General features: G+C 41.9%; 1 protein-coding gene across 4 annotated transcripts in view; it reads right to left on the reverse strand.

Moving 5' to 3' along the window:
• R3hcc1l (R3H domain and coiled-coil containing 1 like) overlaps window positions 1-7,154 on the reverse strand; it is a 93,524-nt gene extending 86,370 nt beyond the window's left edge. For 2 of the 4 annotated variants that reach the window (XM_027930325.2, XM_027930326.2), the window contains exon 1: window positions 7,093-7,154. The gene's annotated coding sequence lies outside the window, so the exon portion shown is untranslated. The remainder of the gene's footprint in view (window positions 1-7,092) is intronic. The other 2 variants (XM_071611017.1, XM_071611020.1) reach the window with 2 other exon arrangements.
• Between the last annotated feature and the right edge of the window lie 10,919 nt (window positions 7,155-18,073).

An 18,073-nucleotide genomic window follows, 5' to 3' on the forward strand; every position in this document is an offset into this window, starting at 1 on the left:
TAATTTAGGAATCATAAATAAAAAACTATACATCTGAAACTGGTCAATTCTAAGAGGTGAGATTACAGGTTAATTGGGTACTCCTCCCACAAGAAGCAGATTCCATGTAACTGCTGCTCTCCTTGGATCTGCCAAGTTGTGACAGACACTATTATGACTTCCAAGCCTAGCTCAAAAAAGGCGATGCAAGCAAGGCACAGTGGTGCACACCTGTAATCCCAACAGCTAGGGAGGCTGAAGCAGGAGGATCACAAGTTCAAAGTCAGCCTCAGAAACTTAGCAAAGCCATAGCAATTTAGCAAGACCCTGTCTCAAAAAACATTTTTAAAATGTGAAGAATGCTGTGGATGTGGCTCAATAGTTAAGTGTCCCAGAGTCCAATCCCTAGTACACCCCACAAAAAAAAAAAAAAAAAAAAAAGGTAATGCAGCTTCCACCTGGTTCTCTCAGGGTGCTTACTCTGGGAAAAAAGCTATCACCAAGCCTTTGCGGAAAGATCTGCCAACATCAACCACCAGACATGTCAGTAAAGAAGCCGCAAGATTCTAGCTCCCAGTCATCAAGTCAGAACCAGCTTTCCACCTTACCCAGTTAAGGCTTAATTAAGTGCAGCATCTCCACAGTGTCCTGATTCTTGACAAAATCCATAAGCAAAATAAAACAGTTGCTTTGCATTAATATGTTGTATTAGCATGGCTTGCTACAAAAAACATCTAACCAGAAAAAGCACCCTTATTCTAGTTCAACAGCTTCATATTAAAACATACATAACTCCCTAAATATCAAGCTTTTATCAATTGGGCAGCCTGTTACTAGGATAATTCTACTTAGAGGGCTTAATAATTCATCTCAAGTATATTCTAAGAACCTATTATATGCAATACTATGCTAAAAGTGTAAGACCTAGGATGGATTACATAGTTTACAATATAGGGAGAGGAAATAAAGAGGTATACAAATATTTATGAAAGTATATAAATGCCAAAATAGATATGTAAAGATAACTCTACCATAAATGGTTAATTGATAGTATAATTTTGGACTTATAAACAGCTTTGTTACTCCTTTAGGAAAGCACAACTTTAGTAAACACCTGGTGACGGGAGGGGGAAGATTGGAGGAAAACATTGAAAAGGTGGGACTTGTTATTTTATGTTTACATTATGAGATTAAGAGTATTTTCTGGAGCTCCAGTGGCGCAATCGGTTAGCGCGCGGTACTTATAAGAGTATTTTCTGTTGTTATCCTTTAAAGCTTTCTATATTTTCCAAGTTTTCTATAGTGAGCATGTATTAGATTTTGAGAAAAATCATTTCAAAAAGGAAATAACACTGACTTATTTTTCTTTAAATGTATTAAAAATATACTATGAGGGGTCAAATAAGTAGTTAACAGGACTGTAAAAAACTGGTTTGGTAGTTGCATGTTGAATATACAATACAAGTTTAATATTAAAGGGAAAATGATAGTGTAATAAAAACTGCATAAGCATTTTACTTGATTTACTATTAATATCCGCTTTTCTTTCCTAACTATAAGTATTTACAAGTTCTCCTCTTATAACCAAAACCAAATGAATACGTTCTCTCTCTTGATCAAACCCTTCCTGCTTTTCCCTCATTCATTTTCTTTCTGTTTTTAATTTCATACCCTGAGCTTCTAAATCCACCCTTCTCTTCTCATCTGATCACCTTACTTTCTAACTACCTATGAAACTGTCGCACTCAATGTTTCTGACTTTTCCGTTTCTGTATGACGGTGTTTTTTTTTTCTGTATGACAGTGTTTTTGGAATCTACCTTTCTTTCTTTCCCCTACAGTTACCCACCCCACTTTCAAGATATCCTTATTGTTTACTTTTTCCTTTAATTTTTAGAAGTAAGAGTTAGTATTATCCCTATTTTATAGTTAAGAAATGGAAACAGGACCACCAGTATAAATTTGAGAGGATTTAAAGCCAAGCGCTTCCCTTCTTTATTACTCTTCTAACGTTCCATCACAAACAACTTGAAACAGCTTAAATACAGCCAATATTAACACATTCAGACTCTGTTCTAAGAAGCATATTTGATATTAAGGAATGCTATACATCTTTGGCCCATATTTTTAAAAATATTTTTCTAGTTGTTGATAGACCTTTATTTTATTTCTTTATAGGTGGTGCTGATAATCAAACCCAATGCCTCACACGTGCCAGGCAAGTACACTACCGCTGAGCCCGAGCCCCAGCCCCAGCCCCAGACCCTTGGCCTGTTTTTGACTGTCAGCCACTTTCCTATTCCAGAAATTCATATCATGTTCATAGGTAAGCCCATATTATTTGGAAATTTCACAATACTAGACACCAGAACCTGTTGTTTCTAACAATACTTCTTTGCTTCTGTTTTTATCCCTTGTCCCAAATCTGCCAGGTTTGGCATTAAAAGAGACAAACAAGAGGAACAACAAATATTAATAAAACTAAGAGTGAATTTGAAGAATGGGAAACTATACAGACTAGCATGTCAATGAGTAATACACATCAAACTGGAAGAAACTGGTCTATGTTTTATTGATAGAGGAGAAAAATTCTATTCAAATGCAAGAGTACTGCTGCTGAGCAACATACTATACTTTACCCCTACCTAATGCTCTGACAACTGGAATTTCTCTGTAATTCAGTTAAATTCTCAGGAGTCACTCAAGCTTCATCCATCCTCCTGGGCTCATTAATAGAGAACTCTAAAGCACATTTTCAGGTAGGTAGCATAGAGGTGTAGGGTACTCTTTCAACACATGAATAGCCTACTTCTATTTCTTGTTATTTCTCCTATAGGTAGGAAGTCTGTAACAAACATAACTCAACAACTTATAGTTCTAGTTAGCAGCTGTCAAAGATCATCCTGTAGGTCACCAGTTTTACACACAGTATGAGGGTTAGTCTTAATAAATTAATTAAAAATCTATACTTTTACTCCCTTAACCCTAGTTAATTTTCTTATGACTAATGAGCTGCAAGCTGAAAATAAAAAATAAACCAGCCTCTTCATTTATTCATTTCATTTGATTAATTTATTGGTGAGATATTTGTGAATAGTTAGCTCATGAAAATAATGAGGACAAGGTCACAGATTCAATGCTGGCCAATTAGCTTTTCAGTATTTCATGTTCCACAGTCACAGTCAACAACCTTAATCTTGGGTAAACACTAATCTTGTGAAGCATTACCAAAATCTATGACTTTAAAATAGTAATAACAATCCCTATTTTTTACCAAGTTTAACTAGAATATGCCTAGTTCAAATAATCTTAAATCTTTTCAGCCATGCTTCCATCTTTAAAGTTTTATAGATGATGAGAAGTGGAATTCAAAATGATCTTCAGTACTACTTCAGCAGTACCTAGTCTCATACTGACTTCAAAGCTTAATTTATTTTCACAATACAGTATGGCCTCTCCTGAATCCTGTGCCTCAGTGACACAGGATATCAAGAGAATGCACCTATTCAGAACTCTCTAGCACAGTCATTACTGAACATTCATTATGCCTACTCAGATTCTGCAGTTGAGAGTGAAGTCTACCTTCCAAATTCCTTGTAAGTAAAAACGAGTCAAAGAGCAAAAGTGTTTTAAAACTAAGGAAAAAATAACACATTAGATAGGCTGGGGTAGATGTGGCTCAGTGGTAGAACAATCGCCTCAAACGTGTGAGACCCTGGGTTCGATCCTAAGCACCACATAAAAATAAATGAGTGAAATAACGGTATTGTGTCCAACTACAACTAAAAAATAAATATTAATAAAAACACATTATAGCACACAAAGTAGATTCTAATGAAAAAGACTGTCTATCGTCATAGCTTTTTATAAATTCTGTTGTAGAAAAAAGTTTTCTTGCTAATTCATAACTAAACTGAAACTGAAAAAGGATATAGCCAGGGGATATACAAATCAAAAAAAAAAAGAACAAAGACTTCTTGAACATCTAAATCTACAGGCTTCTGCTGATTCCATTGCAGCACTTGAAGAAAGTAAAAGTACATATTCCAATTCTTAACCCTAAGACTTTGCCTTAACCAACAAATCATTTTTCTCTATAAAGTTTTCCTCTCTGGTTTCTCTAAACTAACTCCTTATAATTATACACCCCCATGCCAACAGCAACAGCAGACACTAAGTTTCCACTTTTACAAAATGAGGTCACTGGGCACCATGACATACACCAGTATTCATACACAAGAGGCTGAGGCAGGAGGATCATGAGTTCAAGGCCAGCCTGGGCAATATAATGAGATCCTGTCTCAAAAAAAATTTTTAAAAAAGGGCTGAGCATGTAGCTCAGAGGTAGAACACTCTAGGTTTAATTCCTAATGCCAAATTTAAAAAAAACAAAAAACAAAAAAAACTCTACCCATTTAATAGCCTAACTTAAAAAAAAATAAATAATAAAAGTTTTTATAGAAAAAACGTTCTATAAAATTCTACCGTAGTCAATATCTGAGTCACAAACGTTATTGTTCTGCTACAAGCACAGAAGTGCACTCTCACTACAGATCATAAATGAAACACCAGTCCAATCTCAACTAAGTATGTACAAAGCAACATTTGGAATCTCTAAAAACGTAGAAATCACAACACAGCCCAAAAACTTTTTCACAACAGCATTAAAGAAGTCTTTAAAAGTGGGGGGGGCGGGGGGATGAACCCAGGGCTTCATGCACCTTATCACTGAGTTACACCCCTAACCCCATAATTCTTTTTATATAAAATAACACTGCAAAAAAAGAAAAAAAGCCTACAATCTAAATACTCTATTTAGAAGTTTTTGTTGTTGGTAGTGATGGTGGTGGTAGTTGTGTTGTTTTGCTTTGTTGCCAGTACTGGGGATTGAACCCAGGGGTGCTCTACCACTGAGCTACATCCCCAGTCCTTTGTACTTTTTATTTTGAGACAGGGTCTTGCTAAGGCTGGTCTTGAACTTCCGATTCTCCTGCCTTAGCCTCCCCAGCTGCTGAGGTTACAAACAAGTACCACTGCACTAGCTATTAAAAGTACTTTTTTTTAAGTCTGTAGGTTAGGGATAATTATTCTCATTTTACAAACAAATGGAGTCTCCAGAAAATACCTAAAGTTTTCATCATTTCTTATTATCATAATAATTAATAAAAGCAGCAACAAAATAATAAGAACTTATTACTAAACCCTTAAAAGATACACCTCATTTAATCCTTACAGACACATTATGAAGCAAATGTTATCACCCCTGTTTTAAAAACGAGTAAACAGGCTCAGAGAGGTCAACTAATTCATACAAGTTGAAAACTGGTAGGTCACAACACTGGGATTTGAACTTATATTTGTTCTACTTTGTACACAGTTCTAAAGCACTTTACTGCCATCCTGTGTTTTCTGACCTATATTCAAGTATTTTCCAATCAATAATTTTGGAACAAATACAAGCTAACATACCTAATTACTACAACCCAAAACCCTTTTAGAATTGACTGCAAAAGCTCTATTCTCTACAAGAGGGAAAAAAAAATAAGTCAATGAGCAACCTGCTTAAGTCTCAGAGCTCAATAGTCAGAAAACTGACTGAAATATTGGCTATTGATATTCTGAATTTAACTCTAAGGAAACTCCTAGCACATACACCAATGACAGGTGAAAATAACAATATTTCAACTAATAGACACACAGGTTAATGGGACTGTGTTAGAAGCAGAGCTACAGCCAGGAGCAGTTTGGGAGGCTGAGGCAGGAGGATGGAAAGTTCAAAGCCAGCCTCATCAAAAAAACGGAGGCCCTAAGCAACTCAGTGACACCCTGTCTCTAAATAAAATATAAAATAGGGCTGGGGAGTGGCTCAGTGGTCAAGTGCCCCCGCCCCAAGTTCAATTCCTGGCACCCCCGCCTTGTTCCCGCCAAAAAAAAGAAGCAGAGCTAGATTTAGTGCATGAGTAGCATCAGGGGGCAAAAGACACAAGAATTGCTAGAGATTGGTCATTGGTTCAACACCATACTTGTGGATCTTTAAGTGCTTTCTCAGATGTTGGTACCTGTGTGGTGTTGAGAAAAGATTAAAAGACCAAGTGGGGCAGATACTTGTGTGCGCACTGGAGAGAGGGAAGTTCAAATTCCCGTGGGCCTTAAAAATCCAGATGAAGTTTAAAATTGACTCCACAGGTGGTAAGGCCCTAATGTCACTTCTTCACTGGGAACCTAGCACAAGACCATTTGTGTGGTTCATATTAGTTTCCAAAGAGACTCTCCCTCGATTTATTAACTCCTCTGCTTCATAAAGATGTAGTTCTTAAAATTTAACGACCTGAACTGGAAACTGAATTATACTATGAATTTCTTAAACATGCTATAATTTACAGCCCAAACAAGGAAAAAAGATTACTGTTCCCATTTTTCAGATAAAGAAAACGAGGCGACAGGAAACACTGTACAACAAAAGACCACAGGTCCAGTAAGCAACAGACCCAGACTCCTCCCGTGACATCAGACTCCAAACCCAAAGCTCCTGCTCTTAGACAACACAGAGGCAGCTGTACAGGTGCAGAAAACTTGGACGACAGGACTAGAGTTTTCCCAGGGCAGCCCCACAAGAGAAGGAAGTGCATCCTCCCTTACAAACCGTTCACTTCCAGCCCATAGCCCCGGACACTGTCACAAGGCTCGCGGCCTGGAAATCACCGGTAGCCCCCAGGTGGTCGCGAGGTTGCCTAGGCCGCCCACGCCCCCGCAGCCCTGCGGGGGACGCCACAGACCCCAGCTCACTACCTGTTGAAACCCTGGAGCGGGACGACCCACACGCTGGGAGCGCTTAGGGTGAGTCCCCAAAGCGGGTATGTGGCCCCTGAAAAGACAGAAGGGTCCCCGGAGGGTTTCGGTCGACCCAGGGCCCAGCAGGGTCGAAGGGCAAGAGTTTCTCAGTAACCTCCGCCCCGGGCGGGGGCCGGACCTGCACGTCACGTGAGGAAGAAAATACCGGTAACAAACACAAGAAAAAACAAAGTCGCGTCCCGGGCTGCGAGGGGAAAAGTGGAGTCAACGAGCCCCAGCTTGGAGTGCGAAGGGGTCGAGGGGAAGTGGGGCTTGTCGTTACCGGGACACAGTAGCTCTCCGCTTCCGCCGCCTTCCCGAAGCTCAGGCTCTTCCGCTCGCGCCGTTGGAGCGCGCTCCAGGTCTCAGCGTCGCCCCCGCGCCGCGAGGCCTTCTGGGGGCTGTAGTCCACGCGAGACCTGGCCACGCCCACTTCGTTGGGTCACGTGGGGGGCTGGCAAATCACGGGGGCGGGAGAGTGTTTACGCTCCTGTCCTTAGAAGCCTCCCTAGTTGCCCTCATCTGTAAACGGGCTCACATCTCTGCCCGTCCCAGTCGATTGTACGTTTTCTCTTACGTTCACAGCCAAGTTTCTTGAAAAAATAATATACACTCTATGTCTCCATTTCCTCCCTGTGCGCACTCCATTCTGCCCTGCAGCTTCCGCCCCCGTAGAAAATGTCTTTGTTGCTGTCAGTCCCTGTTGCCAATTTACCGGAGGTATTTCCAGGCTCATCTTAAATCTTAGTCATTTGACGTTAATGGACGTTATCGCTTATTTTCTGTAATACTGTCCAGATTTGCCTTTTCCTTTCAAGGCATCCTACTCAGTATCTTTCAAGAATTCTTTTCCTAATTCACCTTTTAAATGTTGGTGTTCTCCAGAGCTCTTGATACTGGGGTGAGAGAGGGGAGATTCCAGCCCCTTCTCTCCTGAACTCATTGTACTTCCAACTTCCTAGACGACTCTCCTCGTCCGGGTCTCACAGGCATCTACAAAGTACTTGAAAATTTGGGGCTGGGATGTAGCTCCATGGTGGAGCACTTGTATATCATGTATGAGGCCCTCGTTTCAAGCCCCAGCACCCCAAAACAAACAAAACTTATAAAGTGAACTACTGCCCCTCTTCCCAGATTCATCTCTCTCTCTTCCTCTTCCACCCATGTACAAATGGTCACCGATTTGAGTAGATTCCCTTGTTCTAGTTCCCTTATTCTCACTGTTGAATCTGTTCCCTCTTCACACAAAATGCCAGTGATTTAATTCCCACCCGCACCATTTCTTAGCTGATTACTTGGTGAACTTCCTTAATGCTCTGGCAACCTCTATAGGGTCCTCCCTACTTCCCTTAAGCCAATTTACGTAAATAGTAAATTTAATCAGGTCACATTTGTGGTAAAATCCTTTAAAGGGCTTCATTCGATTGAGATTGAGAAAAGAAATGAAGGTGAATACCTTGAATGGCTTTTACAAAATATGAATCCCAGACCCACCACTCCCTCTGGTATTGTGGGTGGAAGACTCAGGAAATGAGGATTTACATCAGATCTTATTGAAAGTTGGGTGACGATGGACATTTTTTAAAAGTTTTCCAGGTGATTTAATCATTCAACAAGAATATGTTTTTTAAATATTTTTAGTTGTTGATAGACTTTTTTCTTTAAGGTTTGGCAGTTATTTTTAATCTTTATTTTGTTTATTTATTTTTATGTGGTGCTGAGCATGGAACTCAGGGCCTTACATGTGTGAGGCAAGCGCTCTCCCACTGAACCACAGCCCCAGCCTCTGTTGATAGACTTTTATTTATTTACATGTGGTACTGAGGATCAAACCCAGTACCTCACAAGTTCAAGGTAAATGTGATACCGCTGAGTCACAGCCCCAGCCTCAATAAGAATGTATTTTATTACTTACTATGTACCAGCACTGGTACTGAGAAAATAACATAAGGAATGGTCTCTGCACTTGTGAGTTTATTTTTTTTTTTTTGCAAGAGAGAGAGATATTAATCAAATGATCCTATACCATGGGGGCAGGGTTGTGGCTCAGTGGTAGAGTGCTTGCCTACCATGTGTGAGGCACTGAGTTGGATCCCCAGCACCACATAAAAATAAATAAACAAAATAAAGGTATTGTGTCCATCTATAACTTTAAAAAAAAGGTCCATTAAATGATCGTATACCAAACAACACCAAAAAATACAATTACCAGGTGTAATAAGAATTATGAAGGAAAAGTAATCATTCCCTTTCCCCTTCTGTCTGCCACAAGCCCCAGCCCAGGTTGGGAATTAATATATGTCCCTCATCCTATCAAACAAAGCCTATCAAGAACTTAATCACTGCCCCACCCCACATCCCCCACCCCACATACATGCAGATTTACCAAACTGCGTCTTGTGCAGCTCTTTTAGCTTTACACAGCTGTCCCTCTATTTGGAAAATCCTCCCCCTTCTTCCTTGACTAACTTCTGTCCTGCCCAATTCTCCTTTTTGGGATTCAAGACAAACCCAGCAGAATACCAGCCACATGAGGGGATTTTAAAAGGATTGAACTGAGTTGTGTAATAATTTCCAGGCAAGCAGAAGAGGCCTTTGTGGGGGAACCAGGTACTGCTGAATGTGTGCTGTGTTAGCCAGTTTAGAGAGATCCAGCCTGGGGGTGGGATGGATAGTGTCACACACCTGTAATTCCAGCAACTCAGGAGGCTGAGGTAGGAAGATTCCAGGTTCAAAGCAGTCTCAGCAACTAAGTAAGGCCCTAAGCAACCACGTCTCAAAATAAAAAATAAAAAGGTGTGGAGATGTGGCTCAATCTTCAGTACCAAAAATAAAAAATTTTAAAAAAGGAAAAAGAAAAAAATATATATCCAGCTTGAGCCAAAAACCCCACAGATCCTTCAAAACACAGATTAAGTATCACTCCCTCCAGGAAATCTTTGCTTAGCATGCCCCAACCCATGAACTGGTGAGGTCAGTATGCTGACCTTTGATGACCTCACTTCCAGAGTAGACTACTTCAGAGCCAGCTGTGAGATTCAGAAATTTCTCAAGTCAGCTTTTAAACCATTGGTAGCTTGAGAGCAGCTATAATGGTATATCAGCAAATGACATATGGGAGCATTTTGTTTGTGTTTGGAGAGTTGGTTTACCAACTGCCTTTGTCATGACCACACCCCTCTTAGATGCATTCCATTCATCAACTTCATTTAGCAAATATTATTGGCATTTATCATTGTAAATCAGAGACTTAGCAGAGTGCTGAGGGGCTATACAGTACAAACTAACAAATATGGTCCCTGCCATAGTGGAGTTTATAATCTAGCAGAGAAGTCAAAAAATATGAAGTAATAACTCTATACTTTCAATTTGAGCTGGGGTGGGTCTTGGCAATGAATTGTGGTGGACATAGACTGCTACACTACTTAAACAAGGTCATCCAGGAAAGCTTCTCTGAGGAGGTGACCTTTCCACTAAACACTGAAGGATGAAGAAGAGATGGTGAATGGGAAAACCACAAAAAAAAATGAGTGTTCCAGCCAAAAGAATCATACCAAAAGACCTTGATTTAAACCAATATACTATAAAGAGCTGGTCAGTTTTGGAAAGAGTGTGGGTTACATGGTCTGGATGATTTGAAGAGGTACATAGGGCTAGGTGTACACATCCTTGAGGCCATGATGAGGACCCTAAATTAAATTATAGGCACCAAAGGGGGTTATATAAACAAGGGAGTGATATCATCTGATTCACATTTTAATACAATGTTTGGAGGACCAGAGTAAGTAGGAATGAAACAAAGTTCTGCAGTAGGATGGAGAAAAGTGGGTGGGTCTGGCATATTGAATCAACAGGATTGAATATAGTGGGGGATGGACTGGTGAAAGACTAGGACCCCAAAACAGTAATTGGTTATATCCTTCTCCCTAACTTTAGCCCTTAGAATTGGGCCTGGCACCTAGTAGATATTAAATAGCTGTGTTGAATGATTTTATCCGTTCACTATGCCAATCTCTGTGCCCCATCACTGTCAAATTATATTTAATACAGTACCTCTATCAGCCTACATAGCACTATTGTGCAAATTAGGAAAAAGCACCCCCTCCTTCAGAGGAACATGGCCCATCACCAGAATGCAGACTGATGAGCAGAGTGTGGATCCCACTCCATCCCCCACCTACCCCCCAGCTAGTGTTCTTGCTCAGGGCAGCCTGTGTAACCACATGGGGTGGCCCCAGCTTAATTTAACATCCCTGGGAGATGGTTTCGTGGCATCAAAACCAGTATTCATGTGGAGAATCTGAGTTCCAGGGGAAGGAAGCTACTTGCCTAGGGTCACCAGAGCATCTCTTTTGACTGAAATTCAAACCTTCGGCCCTTTGAATCCCTGCAGGCTCTTTAGTCCTGGAGCCACATTGTCTCTCCCAAATCATTCAGCCCATCAATAAAAAGCTAAATTCAAAATGGTGACTTTGCTTCCTTGAGTTTCTCATCTGTCTCTGTTACTATTGTTAGAGTATTTTACATTTACATAGTATCCAATATGTGCTTGGTGCCTTACAAAATACAATAAGGGAACATGAAACCAAAAGACCTTGATTTAAAAAAAAAAAAAAACAGAATAAGGAATGGCTGGTTTAAAGAGCCCTTAGCTCTTGGATGAAAATGAGCTGTAGTATATTGGTTTAAGGGGACTCTGTAAACAATACCAAAAAAATAAAATGAGACAAAAACCGCTGATATGCAAACTGCTTTTCTTTTGCTCCCAACCAGAAGGATGGGATATTGAAACATCTGGCTCCAGAAATGGAAGCTACAGGGAGTCAGGGATAGAGGTCAAGGACATAAGGACAAGGAAAAAAACACCCTGAAGGAGGAAAGGTGTTTGTTTGTTTGTTTGTTTAGCAGTACTGGGATTGAGCTCAGGGATACTCCACCACTGGGCTACATCCCCAGCCCTTTTTATTTTTTATTCTGAGACAGAATCTCACTAAGGTTGCCCAGGCTGGCCTTGAACATTCGATCTTCCTGCTTCAGCCTCCCAAGTAGCTGGGATTACAGACACGTGCCACCCTTCCCAGCTCAGAAGTCCTCTTCCTTTAATCCTCTTCCTTTAACCTTTTTTTAGGACAATAGGAAAGAAGAGCATTTAGCTGGGCGTGGTGGCCTACACCTAAAATCCCAGCAGCTCAGGAGGCTGAGTCAGGAGGATCACAAATTCAAAGCTCGCCTCAGAAACTTAGCAAGGCCCTGTATCAAAAAATAAAAAGGGCTGGAAAGATGTGCCTTAGTGGTTAAGCGCCCCTGGGTTCAATCCCCAGTACTACTAATAATGATAATAACAACAGCAGCAGTTAACAAGTGTTTAATGTGTGTGAGAGCTGCGCTAAACCCTTTACATGCTTGATCTGAGTCAATCCTCTGATCAGACTCACATGTGCCATCATTTTACACTGGAAGAAACTTAGATCCAGATTGCATGTCATGCCCAAAGCTATGCTGCTAATAAGTGACAAACCTGAAATTTAAACCAAGACAATCTGGTTCCAGCATCTGAACTTTCAACTACTATATGATATCACCTCTAAGTTCCTCTAAGATGTTCCTGGTGCCATGTCCTCCATTTTAGATAGTGTGACCCCATAGAGCCATCTGGTTCTCAGACTCAGGGGTTTCCCTGTTGCCTGTCTGCTCAGTGATTAGGACACGGTTATCTCTAGCCTAGGTTTCAAATGAGCAGTTGGAACAAGGCATGTCTAAGAGATGGGGCCTATATAAGGTAAATAGGAGAAAAACCTATAAAGAGCCCTGAGAGGGGCATTTCACAATCTCCTATGAGTTTCAGTATTCTCCCAACATAATACCATAATTACCCATAGGGTATGGAAGATGGAGGAGAATATGTTACCAGGAAAGGACTAAATAAATTTTCCCCTTGGAAACGAGAGTCCTGATTGGTGCCTTCTAACTTGAGGATTCTTTCCTTTCGTGACTTTCAACTCCTAAGCACAGAGGATCCAGATTTTACTGGGCTTTTGAGCATCGGGCTCTTCCCTGGTGACTAGCATCAGTATGTGCTTCTATTTAGAATTGCATGGGTTTCAGGCATCCACTGGAATCTTTTTAGGAAAATAGGAGGGAAGAGCATCAATAGATGGCTCCCATTTAATTCATGAAGAAAAGTGGAACTCTGACACGTGGAAATGACTCCAAAACCTAACGTAGCAACCCAGAGGACTCTCCAGCTCTAACTGAAGCCAACCATAGAAAGGGTATAACAGCAGCATTATTTTAACTGAATCTCTGGGCTCTGAGTTAAAAGCATGGGTAGTGCCAGCACCCACCACCACACCACTGTACACCCACACCTTCGTAATTAGCTTTTCTTCACCAAGCTGTTCACCTGCCTCTTGATCTTAAGGCTTATATGGCAAAACTATCCAATGCCACAATACCCACTTGGAGGGAAGGGCTTGGTGATATTGTGCCCACATTCATTCTGCATCATCTGAAAATAACTTGGCTCCGGAGAGCTGTAATTGATAAATACTCTGGACATTTTGACTCCAACATGGCATTATCTATGCCCTGGTTGTGACACCCTCAACGCCTACTTAGGATGTACAGCGAGCCACACCTCCTACTCCAGGGTGCTGCAGGGGCCTCCAGCATTCATCAGAGGCTGTGCTGAACACCTAGAAGGAGTTGAAAAGCAAAGTGGTATGTGTAAGGGAACAAACTTGAGACCAGGGCCCCAAAAACTTCTGTTATAATGCATATTATCCTAGATGATTCACTTAAACTCAATTTCCTCGTTTGTAAAATGGAGATCCACCAAGACCATCTACCTCATCGGTAACTGTGAATAAATGCTAAGTTATATGGTGGGTGGGAAATGGTTTGGAAAACTATAAGGAGATAGAAAGGAATGAGGGTATACATTGTGCAAAGTTTTGCTCATAAGGGATAGATATGCCTAAGGAACAAATAGACATTTTTATTGCAATACTAATTCTTCTTTCCCTTGAGGGAGTGGTTGCTGGTAGCAGGCCCGCCCTGGCCCCTGGGGACTCAACCCCCAGTTCTTTGTTATGCATGTCAATGTGGCCAGCTCACAAGGCCGTGTCGCGGGCTTGCGGTTCCCTGTTTATCTGCCTCGTGCATATGTGTCTCTCGGGAACATCTTGACCTGTTCGAGCCTCCTGATAGGGGACGGTGACATGACGGTAACCCAAGGACGCAGTTATTACTCTTCCCTCCTCACTTTTGAGTAATTTCCCGCAGCTGTTAAAAAGATATATAAGGGGAACAAATTTGGCAATAAAGCGCGCACATGCTCCCTCCTGGATGAAGAACCTTGGTGTCCTGTGTATTTTTTAACCCCGCCGTCCCTCGCCGGACTCGGCTCCGTTAGCCGGACGCGGCAAGTGGTAGCGTGACCTTTTCTTCAGCATTCCTTCTCAGGATACAGTCCCTCTGTCCAGCCCTTTCCCATGCCCCCATAGCATTCAAAAGGGCATGATTCCCTATTAAGAGCTCCTAGGACAGTACCTTGCATAGAGTAAAAACTTGTTAAATATCTGTTAGACAATTGCTTACTCTATTCAACTGCAGAATCCCAAAATGAGAATTTAGCTAGACCTGTCACAAGAGTTACATTTTCAGGCGTACCATAGAATTTATAACCCAATACCCCTTCTAGGACTGCAGGGCCCCACATGGACCTACTGAACCCAAGAAATCAAGAAGCACCACTGCAGGCAGACAGGACTTCTTGCTGGTCTCCAGACCATGTTATTTCACACTTCCCTTCCTTTGCTGGTGTTCTCTCTTCCTTCCCTTCGTCCACCTCCATCAGGATCTAACTGATGTCGCCTCTACAAAACTTCTCCAACTTCCCCGGACTAACAAATTACTCCTTCCTCTTCTCTCCTCCTTCCTCCCTCCCCCTTCCTCAGTGAGCACTCATAACCCTTGGTTCCATTGCTCCCCACTAATCATAATTATTTATGTGTCTCTACCCCACCACAGCGAGTGTCGTCATTAAACACGATGCACGTCGTCTGGACCCCACACTTGTTTACTGGATGAACTGTTCCTCTCTCTGACTTTTCAGAGAGGGCTGAGAATGGATAGGCAAAGGAAAAATCGGAGGAAATCAAGAAACCAACAGCTCTAGTTTACACTCTCATTCTTCAAGAACACTTTCGCAGGCAGCTTCCCCCCTCCCTAATACCTTTACCTCCAGAAATAATCTTGCAAAGCATATGATGAATTGCCTGGGAGTAAGCAAGCAGAACTTCAGAAAGAGTAACTCCACTTGACCTTGTTCACCTACCCACACCCAAGCTGGTTCACAATAGTTCAGATGTCCAAAGCTGAATAGCCTGGGTTTAAAGCCTACTTCTACTAATTACTAGCTGAGCAACTTTAAGCAAGTTACTTAATGTCTCTGCGCCTTAGTTTTCTGATGCAAAAAAAATAATAGTGACATCACAGAAGGTAGACAAGATCATGAGAATTATATGAAACAATTCATGTAAAGCGCTCAGCTCCTGGTACACAATAAATGTTCCATAAATGGTAGCTGGTTTGTAAGCAGTTCAATCTTAAAAATGACAAACCTGTTCTATTTAAACCTTCTGAGGGCTGGATTTGTTCCAGGACATCCTGCTCAGGGAGGGGTGTCGTGGCCACTCTAGAGTTCTGTCTGGAGGCTGAGACAATTGGTGTCATCGACCTTTGGTTCTAATCTGGATCCATTGCTCACCAGCCATCGCCCCAGCCTAAGTAGCTTATCTTCTCGAAGCCTTACCCAGTAGGGCTAGCAGTACTGAAGTGCCTCACAAGGGGGTGCTGAAAAGATCAATTTGTGTTAGCAAAGTGCTTTGGAAATGTAACATGCTAAATATTAATAGGTCTTTCTGAGTGTCGGGAAATGTGCAATCTGAACTCTGCTCAGGGCAAGCTGAAGGTGGGGGGAGCAATTCTGGGCAGCCCGATTGCCACATCCTTGGTCTAATTGGAAGGTGGTGCTGGTGAGGGAGGATAAGTACCACTGATATCTGGGGGTGGGGCAGGGCTGCGGGACAGTGGCCCTGGAAGGAAGGATGCTCTGAGGAAGCACCTAATCCACAAATAGACAGAAACCTGGAGTGGGTCATAGGCAAACCCAGAAAAGTCCTTGGGTTTCTTTATGATGAGCAAACACAGGCTCACTGTTGGCCGTTCTCCTCTCTCTCTCTCTCTCTCTCTCTCTCTCTCTCTTTCTCTCTCTCTCTCTCTACCCCTCAGTATTGTGGAGGACAGCTCTGTAAGGGTCTGTTAGCCATCTGAGTTTTTGTCCTGCTTTCAACCTCCTGACCCCCACAGGTAGGGTAATCAGTAGATATGTTATTAACCTTTGCCAAAACTCACAATCTGAAATCTTTAGTGTGGCCAGACATCAGGGTCTATCTCCCTGTGTCATCCATCACTGAACTCTGGAGTAAGATACTCCTCAGGGGACTGCTCCACAGTCACCTCTTCCAGGAAGACCTCTTGGACTCAACCAGGTTGAGCTGCGAGCTCCCCTTCAAGGCTCCCCTTATGCTCTGTGCATGGAACAGACACTCAGCACTCTTGCCACATTCTCTTGGCACCAGTGTCACCTATTCACCCATGACTTTCTGCTGCCTGTGGCCAACCACATGCTGATCCAGAGGTCAGGGAAGGCCAGAGGTTGGAGTTAATGAGCAAATACCTCAGATTCTTACCCTGAGAGAGCTTCTTTGCTGCATCTGAGTGACCCCCCAATCCTACTGCATCCCAGTCACCCAGAGCAATAATCTGCTGGCTAACACACTGGTATGGGTTTCTTTCCTTCCCTGTCTCAGCTTCTCACTCCTCTACAGGTTATTCCTGGAATAACTGCTTGTCACTGCTTCTGGGGGCACTGAACAGGAGGTGACTTACCTTGCTGGAGGAGAGTTATCTGTGCCTCTCCTTCTCCCTCGACATGAACTACTCCAGACAGAAGACTGCAGTGACTTCATCTTTTTATCCTTAATGTTTTGCATTATTCCCGGAATATAAATTCTCAGAAAATATTTGTTGAATGAATGCATTGATGAATGAATAAGTCAGATATGAAGCCAAAGGATGATATTAATAATATCTGGTATGTATTGAGCCTTATGTAACATTTGTTTCACTAATTTCAATATCAGCTCAGGAACAAGGGATTCTGTGCCAGGGCTTAGAAGGAAAACAAATACCTGTAATAACCGAACTTTCAAGATGTGGCCAAAACTTGGCTCATACCCTCTGGCAGTCAGCTCGAACGCCAGGCAGGCTGCCCCTGAGAGGCCTGTGCATCTCCAGCAGCTCTGGGGAATTCATCACCTGGAGCAGGACAGCAGCTTCTGCTGTATATAACAGAAAATGCTCCTTTCTCCTCATGCCAACTTCTCAGGCCTCGCTCTTTTCTGTTCTTCACATAAAAAAAAAAAAAAAAAGAAGAAAGAAAGAAAGAAGAAAAGCCTGGCTGGCCATTTTTCACACATTTTCTGCAGTGTTGCCCTTCCTCTTGACTTTTTTACTTTCTCGGTATTAAAAGAAAGGGAAGAGCATGAATCTATAAGAAAAGTGTCCAACGGCTGAAGCCAGAGCGTGAACCAGTGCCCCAGGTAGAGCTAGATGCAGCCGAAGGTCTCAATAGCCACAGAGGGAGGAGGCCATCCAGAAAAGGCCAAACCCACTGTTGGTGGAAAATGTGGCAATGTGTGTGTCACAGATGAAGAGATCTAACTATTCCGTGTTCATTTTTTTTTTTAATATATATTTTTTAGTTTTAGGTGGATACAATACCTTTATTTATTTATTTTTATGTGGTGCTGAGGATCGAACCCAGTACCTCATATATGCAAGGCAAGTGCTCTGCCACTGAGCCACAATCCCAGCCCCCGTGTTCATTTTTTTTTTCCTCATCTTCCTCCATCTTTAGAAAGGTGTTCAAACTAGAAACCATATGATAATATAAGAATGCATAAAATTCCATCAGAGGAAAAACACCTGAGCAACTTATGGCAAGGTCACATCATACAAACCCAACTCTTGGCATTTGGGGAAAGAGAGAAATAAAAAGGAGGAGAGAAAACAAGCAAGAAATTACAATGGAGATAACCTAGTACATTCTGCCTGACTTTCCACCCACAGAGTGTACGCCCCAGCATGGACATGAGATGGGATATAATGCTTGCCAATGTTGGTGGAAATTCTTACTG

This window comes from Marmota flaviventris, chromosome 4 (genome assembly GCF_047511675.1).
Source record: "Marmota flaviventris isolate mMarFla1 chromosome 4, mMarFla1.hap1, whole genome shotgun sequence".
In the NCBI taxonomy this organism is placed as follows: Eukaryota; Metazoa; Chordata; class Mammalia; order Rodentia; family Sciuridae; genus Marmota; species Marmota flaviventris.